The following is a 9,686-nucleotide window of genomic DNA, read 5'->3' as shown; positions in this document are numbered from 1 at the left end:
TCTCTAACAGCAAACAACAGCAAATAAACCATCATCCCAGTCTTTTCCTAAATAAAAAAAATATGACTTCAAAGTTTGATGAAAGCTTTCCAAAGCCCCTTATTTTCAGGGTCATATGAGTTTTTAAATTCTAGTACTACCTTTTGTCTATCCCAACAATTTTTGACCCTTTTACACTTTTCTGGATTGTTTTCAGTCTCTGCTAATTAGCCCGATACATTTCCATAATTTTGGTACTACTTTATATTACTCTAGACCAATTAATTTTTACATTTGTTTCCAGGTTTTCTCAGTCTCTGCTAAATTTGGTTCCGTGTCATAATTGTAGTACTTTTTTTACTCTCAGCCATTTTAATCTAATTATCTGGGTTTTGTTTAATCCATGGTAAATCACAGAACTGTTTCGTAATTTTAGAATTACTTTAATCATGTTCATTTTAATAGTGGTTTTGATCTTTAACATCAGTATAAAACATGCAAATTTGCTGCCATTTCAGGCAGAATCTGATGATGGATATCTTTGACATTAAGGGTCATAGTGTTACCACATGTAAAGTCACAGCGTAATTTTAATTCGACCATAATGGGTGCAAGTTTCTCATATAACTACTTTTATATTTGAAAGGATTTTCATTTTCATCATTCAGCTTCTGCAACTGGACTTGATAATTTCTCTCCACATATAGAAAAAGTTTTAAAATGTCTGTGTGACGATTGGTTGACCAAGTCCTACGTGGTTTGATTGAGGGTGGGGTTATCAATTTATGGCTGAAAAACTGGATAGAGTAATATATATATATATATATATATATATATATATATATATATATATATATATATATATATATATATATATATATATATATATATATATATATATATATATATATATATATGTGAGATAACCAGAATTCCATGCATACTGTTTTATTTTTTTTAATCCATTTTGAAATGTTATATATCTAGCAATGTATATGTCATAAAATAAACAATTTATTTTATTAATAAAACAATAACAACCCTAAAATGTATCATACGTTAGTGGTGTGTTACCAGTACCAGGCTAGTTCACTCGGAACTTCTCGTTTATGTCCGTATGGAGCAATCTGCTAAAGCGGCCGATTAGGCAACGATGACAAGCAGCTGCACAAATGAATTCAAGGATTTTGGCCGACGCATCACCAAAACTGCTAAAAGTTTCAAAGTAATGAGTTTAATATAGAAAGATGAAATAAATGTGGTGAGTATCACACTTTATTGGATATATCCTTGGTAATATGAGAAAACTGTAACTGCTTGAGTCGCACAGCTCTGACTTTTCTTTGTTACGCTTGAGTGAAAGCGGTGAACGATACTATAGTGGGAGAAAAGTAGACCTAGGCCCAGATATGTTTACATTGTCAGGATAAATCTATCTGGCGTTTAAGCAGAGCTAAATAATAGACGTTTGCAATATTCCTGATGACAGTTTAACTTTGCTGTATATTGGGATGCCTACTGTTGGTAACGTTTGTGACGAGAAAACGTTGCTTTGTATGAAAATGGACAAACCGTGTGGATGTTAACAATAACATTATCGTCATTATTGCACTTGCCACAGTTAAATCCAAGTGAATAACCAGGACTATCGGTCAGTTACGCTTTTTTTTAAAACCATGTGTGTTGACCATGAAAAATGCATGCTTATAACGAAGTGCATTCTCTACTCGCCACGTTCCTTATGTTTTTTGAGGTTAGTAATTTGTAATTAATATTTTTTTATTTTTTAAGACGTTGAAGTAAAAAGAAAAATCATAGGTCCTGATACGTTGAACTTGTACATTGTTTGTGGTGATGTAGATTTATCGATAGTGTTAGGATTGGTGTGACTTTCATAATAGCTAAGTGCATTTCCTTCAGTTCTGAATGTGGTCCTTACAGTTTAATCACTCTGGTGGCCTAGTGGTTAGAGCATCCATCTTGGATGCAGGAGGTCGTGGGTTTAATCCCTGGCCGAGTCATACTAGAGACTTATAAAAATGGTACCAACAGCTGCCTTGCTTGGCACTTTGCATTAAATGGTTAGTGTTAGGACTGGTTGGCCTGGTGTCAGAATAATGTGACTGGGTGGGACATCATGCTACATGTCTGCAGCATGATGCCGCAATGCTAGACATCACTATAAACTGCCACATTGCAGACATCGTAGTGATATGACTGAAAAAATTTTAAAAAGCTACATTAAAAATCCAAATCACAAAGCACTCTCTCTCTCTCCTGGAATGTGCTAAATGTTTTATTGACTTGCATGTGTGTCCCCATATTCTAAATGTGAGAAAACATGTACATTACACTCTGATGTACCAGACACCTCCATGTAAAGAACATCTGCTCAACATTTAATGGTCCATTTTCTATTTTGGTTGTCATTTTAACCAATATATGACAGACACCATTCAATAAACAAAAATTGGTGAACTGTTGGGTGTCTTTTATTGACATTCTTCAGATAGGTTTCACTGTAGCTAATACCTGTCTCTAAAATGGTGAAACTCTTTGTTAAATTTTGTATTGGTAAATGGAGTTTTGGGGAGAATGATGATTATACATGAATGTTATTGGTGTGATTTATTTGACAGTTTCCTGTTTTGTTTCTGCACAACAACTCAGGACCTCCACATTCTGCAGTTACCAAATATTATGGATAGCTTGCAGTTGGGGTAAGGAAGGTGCATGTTTATTTGGGGGTAAATGGTCAAAGGGTATAAGGTCACTGATGGTAAAAAGGAAGGTTTACACAGTTCATTATTTCAACATTACAAATCCAGACCAAATGTTGTGAATGACCTGCATTTGGGCCAATAATGGGTTAAAAGGTCAAAGTTAAAGGAAAATGTCGTTGGGAACTGAGAGAACAAAAATGTAGATTTATTAATAGTGTTATGATTGGTGGGACTTGCATAATAGCTAAGTTTATTTCCTTCAGTTCTGAATGTTGTCCTTACAATTTAATCACTCCGGTGGCCTAGTGGTTACAGCGTCCGCCTCGGATGCGGGAGGTCATGGGTTCGATCCCTGGCCGAGTCATACCAGAGACTTATAAAAATGGTACTAACAGCTGCCTCGCTTGGCACTTTGCATTAAGCGGTTAGCGTTAGGATTGGTGGGCCTGGTGTCAGGATAATGGGACTGGGTGGGACATCTAATGCTACATGTCTGCAGCATGATATCCCAATGCTGGACATCACTATAAACTGCCACACTGCAGACATCGTAGCAATATGATTGATTTTTTTTTAAAGTTACGTTAAAAATCCATATCACACACACACACACATGATTTAATCAGACTTTGTTCCTCATACATGAAGTAAGTAGAAAGTGTAATAATTTATCCTGAAAAATTAAGAGCAAGATTTGGTAATATATTGCTGTAATTCTTTTTCCATTATAGGTTTCAGTTATTTTACAAACTTATTCAATTCATGGGGAATAAATAAATTGTATTGTAAATGACCATAACAGTCAAAGGTTTACTGAAAACCAAAATGATCTGCGAAATTGTCTTTTGGTGCTATTTACAAACCATTGGGTCATGTTACTAATAATAACTAAGAGCACTTCAGGTTTCAGCTAAAATGGTTGCACTTATAAATAAATATTAAAATTGGCAAGTGAAAATTGTCAGCTGGTTGCTGTTTAGAATCATAATGCCAGATTATATATTAAACTGCCATCCTAACATGTGACTTGGTAGGTTTACAGGCTGTTATGTGACCAGTATAAAACATGACCTGTGTACCTAACCTTAATGCAAATTGACAAAAATGCAAAGATTGAGATAAATACAGACAATTTAGTAGAAAAATTTCAGTCAGTCAAAAATATGCATATTTTGTTAAGGCTTTACTAATATGAACTATCATCAGAAGAAAATAAATGTTAAAACCATTTATCACTGAATTTGTGGCCATGCAGTATCAAGTGATATAGTTAAGAGAACTCCAGATTGTTTATTCAGTCTATCCAGAGATTGAAGTAGGGTGATGAACGATGCAGGGCTGGCCTTAGGTCAATTGGGCCCATGCTCACAGGGTCCCTGTGCGTATCTATTGAGAGAAAGTAATTTTAGAGCAGTGGAAGAAAATTTTAATTTCAATATCATATAAAACCTTTTAAATTTTTTATTTCCAAATGCCATGCTCACAGGGGGCTCCACACATAAATCCATGGGGCCTTGCCAAAATGATCCAAATTTGGCGTGGCGTTTGCTAGTACCATTAATGGACAGCTGACAATTCTGTCAGCACTAATGATACTTTTAAAATAGGCTCATTTTTTTTAATAATTGCTCATTAATTTGCCTTGACTAAAAACTTCACTTTTTGTCATCTTCTGCCATTAATTCTCCACTCAGTTGATTTCTGCTCTCATTGTGTAAGGCAATGAAATTGTTAGAGCCTGGCAGTCAAAACTTTTCGATGGCCCAGGGCTGATAATTTTTTTCTCACTTGTCCTGCTTTCATTTTCAATTGCACCAAAATTGTAACCTCTTGCCTAGGTTCGACGTGATATATGAATTTTAATCCATATTAAAAACAACAGCGTAACTTCCATGAGAACAAATGGAAGGGAATTTACTGGAATTCATACATTACCTATGTTCTTATAATTAGCACCAGGTTTAAGACCATTCACTTCCTGGAGTGTACATTGCATTTCCATATAGAAAATGGTTTTCCTCACTCGGCTAGGATGTGTTAAAGAAAGCTCCTGTTTTATTTGTTTTTATTTCATTTTCATTTAGTTTTAGTATTCCCTTTGATAGTGGAGTGTTAGTAACTCTAACTTCAAGGATCTTTTGCACATGTTGGTTGGTGCTGTACAAATACTGAACTGAGGTTAACAAGACAATATAACAAGATAGTTTAAAATATTGCTTTATAATCATATCATATTTCTTATGAAGTGTTTTGACTGGCAGATAATTTGGTTGCTTAGCCACTTATGTAGGCATGCAGTAATGGAACTCGTTTACATGCAACAGTTTTCAATGACCACATGCTGTAGTATCACATGATGTGAATGAGTATATGGAGGCAGATTCAAGCATGCACTATGCTGGGAGAATGTAAATGGCCACATAAAGTTAGACAGTCAATTAAAATATGAAAATGAGCACTTGTTGGACTTATTTTAAAAATGGAGGAGAAAAAAAACATGCTTGTCCCATTGATTAGCTGCCTGGATATCTGGCTCTTAAAAGGGATATTTGTCATATGTTTCCTTACATTGTTATTGCAGGAGACCAGTGCATACTTACTCTTTGGCAAATAATTAAATGGGTAATAAAAAAAAGTTTTCTCAAGTCATTCAGAAAAGTCGGATATTGTTTACATGCATGTCTTTGGTTTCCAGGTGAAAATTTGATGACGTGGAAGTGGATGCAGACGTGAGAAGACACATCACTCCCCAGAAAATAGTAAAGAGTGATTTTGTCGTAGTTGCAAAATTTCAGGGAGGGAGTCAGTTTTACCTTGTTTTCTTACTGAATGGATACTTAAAGCTGTATATATATCTTTGCTTTTCTATGTCAGTATTCTTACCCTTCTATTTCTTATCTACGTATCTGTCCATAACTTGTTGTTGTTGTAGGGTTAAATGCCATTTGTCAGCACACAATAGGCTATACATGGCGGCCAGTATTAATGGTGGAGGAAGAACCCGGGAAAACCCTGGAAAGAACCACCGACCCACAAGAAGCTACTGGCAAGCTTTCTCACATACCTACATTGGCTGAATCCAAGACGAACCCACGCAGACAGATGTGAGATGGTAGTGATCCGTAATGGAGAACGCTTTAGACCACTCGGCCACTCGGGCTCCCCTGTCCATAAGTAACATTTATATGTCTTTTTTATAACTTAATAATTTATGTGTGGTTTCAAGGTGCAGAGATAAAAAGAAATAAATTGTTTGCTTCTAAAATACATATAATATGGTTTCCTTAAAACATATGATATTTTTCTTTTACCATCATGCTATATTTTTCTTTTACCATATTTTTTAACTTTGTTATATTTTCTTGTCATATTTTGATGAAAGCTCAAATCCTCCAAGGGCAATTAAATTTTCCAATTAGATTTCCATGGGCAAGCCAGCTTTTATCAGATTTGTGAAACCCTTATGCAGAAAGTTGCAGATTACTGAAAAACAGTGGTTGCTATGGAGAGGTGGCAATTATGCACACATGATTAACAGACCAGGTTTGACTGACTTGATGCTTTTGGTGTTCAATTTTGTCCAAATTTTAGCAAATTACACCTGTATTTCATGCTGATCATTTTTTTATCTGTATTCTTTCGTAATGTTGTGAAGTTGACATTTGCAAAGTCTTTATTTTCTTGTGAATTTTCTTTAAAATTTGTGATTTTTGAGGGAATTCTAAATCAGAAAAAAAGAATTTGCTTTCATTCAGTGTGGAAAAATAGGCACGTATTTTATCAGAGAATGAAATCACTTGAGAGACACTTGGGTGTCTTGTGACTTTTTCAACATTGCCATAGGAAGAAAGGACAAACTTAGACATGACATTTAACCACAGAGATCATATGAAAAGGTCAGCAGTTTTTATACACTGACTTTGAAAACAAGATCACATTTCATATCAGTATTTTTACAGATTGTGTGATCTGTCAAGTTAAAATGTATATAGCTTCTTATTTGTGCATGGTTGACAAGGTTTCCTATTTGTGCATGATTGACAAAGTTTTCAACTTGTTCACTGTTGAGAGATATATTTATTAAATAGACAAGATTTTTCATGCCTTGAAATGGATAGCCAGAAGTTTTAAAAGCAAAGGAATATCTATATTCTGTATATTGAAATACTTCTGCAGTTTTGGACGGATGGAGAAATATTTACAATTGTCTCTTAATCTGCTAAATTTATTACATTGTAATGGCAGATTTCATCAAGACAAAGGTTTTAAAAATGCATTTTTGATACACTACAATATAATTACATGCCCAGTTCCAGCAAAGAATTTTCTTATGGATGGTCAGGGTTGGCATGAGTGGTATCTTTTATGATAGCTGCACTTTCTTTAACAAAGGCGTACCTTTGGGATAAAAAAAAATGATATATTTTGCAACCAAAAGACTTGCTGCTAATGATGAAATTTAGAACTTTCTCTTTCTGGAAAGTGAAAAGTTGTGGGTTTGACATTTATTGTCCATGATAGGCTGTACATTGAAGTCGGTATATTTGGGTGGAGGAAAAACTTGGAAAAATCCCGGGAAGAACTACCAACCTACAGGAAGATACTGGCAAGCTTTCTCATACCCTAATATTGGCTGAGCCTGAGACTTGAACTCACATTGACAGATGTGAGATGTTGTTGATCTATAAAGGTGAGTTACTTGGATCACTCGGAGACCTGGGACCCTGAAAGTGAAAAGATTCAAACCATATTCGTAGGTCCTGATATGTTGAACTTGTACATTGTTTGTGGTGATGTAGATTTATCGATAGTGTTAGGATTGGTGTGACTTTCATAATAGCTAAGTGCATTTCCTTCAGTTCTGAATGTGGTCCTTACAGTTTAATCACTCTGGTGGCCTAGTGGTTAGAGCATCCATCTTGGATGCAGGAGGTCGTGGGTTTAATCCCTGGCCGAGTCATACTAGAGACTTATAAAAATGGTACCAACAGCTGCCTTGCTTGGCACTTTGCATTAAATGGTTAGTGTTAGGACTGGTTGGCCTGGTGTCAGAATAATGTGACTGGGTGGGACATCATGCTACATGTCTGCAGCATGATGCCGCAATGCTAGACATCACTATAAACTGCCACATTGCAGACATCGTAGTGATATGACTGAAAAAATTTTAAAAAGCTACATTAAAAATCCAAATCACAAAGCACTCTCTCTCTCTCCTGGAATGTGCTAATGTTTTATTGACTTGCATGTGTGTCCCCATATTCTAAATGTGAGAAAACATGTACATTACACTCTGATGTACCAGACACCTCCATGTAAAGAACATCTGCTCAACATTTAATGGTCCATTTTCTATTTTGGTTGTCATTTTAACCAATATATGACAGACACCATTCAATAAACAAAAATTGGTGAACTGTTGGGTGTCTTTTATTGACATTCTTCAGATAGGTTTCACTGTAGCTAATACCTGTCTCTAAAATGGTGAAACTCTTTGTTAAATTTTGTATTGGTAAATGGAGTTTTGGGGAGAATGATGATTATACAAGAATGTTATTGGTGTGATTTATTTGACAGTTTCCTGTTTTGTTTCTGCACAACAACTCAGGATCTCCACATTCTGCAGTTACCAAATATTATGGATAGCTTGCAGTTGGGGTAAGGAAGGTGCATGTTTATTTGGGGGTAAATGGTCAAAGGGTATAAGGTCACTGATGGTAAAAAGGAAGGTTTACACAGTTCATTATTTCAACATTACAAATCCAGACCAAATGTTGTGAATGACCTGCATTTGGGCCAATAATGGGTTAAAAGGTCAAAATTAAAGGAAAATGTCGTTGGGAACTGAGAGAACAAAAATGTCTTTTGCAAACAACAGTTGTTGTTGATGATGTGCTTTCACTGAAATTTATGACACACGCTGTTTAGGAATGACATCTATTGATTTTGGGGTTTAGAGGTCAAACTTCAGGATCACTGGCTGAAAGAAGACAAATGTATTTTGGATAATAACTTAAATTCTTGACTGTATCATCATTAATGCTTGTGGAGAGCTTATATTTGCGGTAAGAAAGAGGCTTATTATTTTTGGGGTCAAAGGTTCAGATATCTTGGCCATTTTAGCTTAAAGAAAAGTTGGTTTTGTAGATTAGCTTTTGTTCTAGATTAAGTTCCCTAATTAAATTTATGGGTGCCTTGCATTGAGGGTAATAAGAGAGCCTGTAGATTCTAGGGTCTAAATATCAGTGGTTACATTTGTGGTAAGTCAAATAAGTACATTTATTTCTAGACTGTATTCCTGGACATGGTGGCCAGATCATTGAGACCTGTTGGTCACGGATCTCCTGTGTCAACCTTTCCGTACTTGTGCCTCTGTACAAATTTTGTAAACATGTGTTGGGCATATAATGTGCCTTTCAGAGTACGTTTTTAAAAATTTGCAGTTTCTTTGCACTGGACTCTCAAATTATGGAAAAATGTGGCCCAGGAGTTCCACTGTAAGAATCATATGAAGAACAAAATTATGAGTATTAGGGGTGAAACAATTTGATATAGTGATGTAACAATACTATTTCAATAATGATATCCAAATTGATACAAGAGATGGCTACTTGGATCAAATTTGAACACTTCCATTGTGTCACATTATGATAGATTCTGTTCAGATTGCTGGTGGTTGTTTGTTCATGTCCAGGGTAGAATAATCAACACCAATTAGAACTACAGGTAACTATCTTGTGCACTGATGACACACCAGAAGTACTGGCATCCAAACCTGAGCCAAATAGATACCAAGCAACAGAGAAATTTGGCTATTATATGATATGTAAGTATTTAAAACAAGATGGTATCCAGGTGGGCTACTAGAAAGATTGGTATCCCAGCTTACTTTGAAATTTAGCTATCCAGTGAAGATATTTTAATTTGAAACTGAACTACCCATTTTCCATGTTAAGTGTTGTTAATAACTTTGCTCTATTGTGA

At 35.4% G+C, this 9,686-nt stretch overlaps 1 protein-coding gene across 2 annotated transcripts in view; it reads left to right on the top strand.

The window, feature by feature from the left end:
• The first annotated feature begins 1,115 nt into the window (after positions 1–1,115).
• Positions 1,116–9,686, top strand: part of LOC149797688 (uncharacterized) — a 123,572-nt gene continuing 115,001 nt past the window's right edge. For both annotated transcript variants that reach the window (XR_016421861.1, XM_089962608.1), the window contains exon 1: positions 1,116–1,240. The gene's annotated coding sequence lies outside the window, so the exon portion shown is untranslated. The remainder of the gene's footprint in view (positions 1,241–9,686) is intronic.

The sequence above is a fragment of the Sinohyriopsis cumingii genome, chromosome 6, assembly GCF_028554795.1.
Source record: "Sinohyriopsis cumingii isolate HCF-2022 chromosome 6, ASM2855479v2, whole genome shotgun sequence".
Classification (NCBI taxonomy): Eukaryota; Metazoa; Mollusca; class Bivalvia; order Unionida; family Unionidae; genus Sinohyriopsis; species Sinohyriopsis cumingii.
Note: the sequence above shows the minus strand (reverse complement) of the source record. Positions and strands in the feature narration are given on the sequence as shown.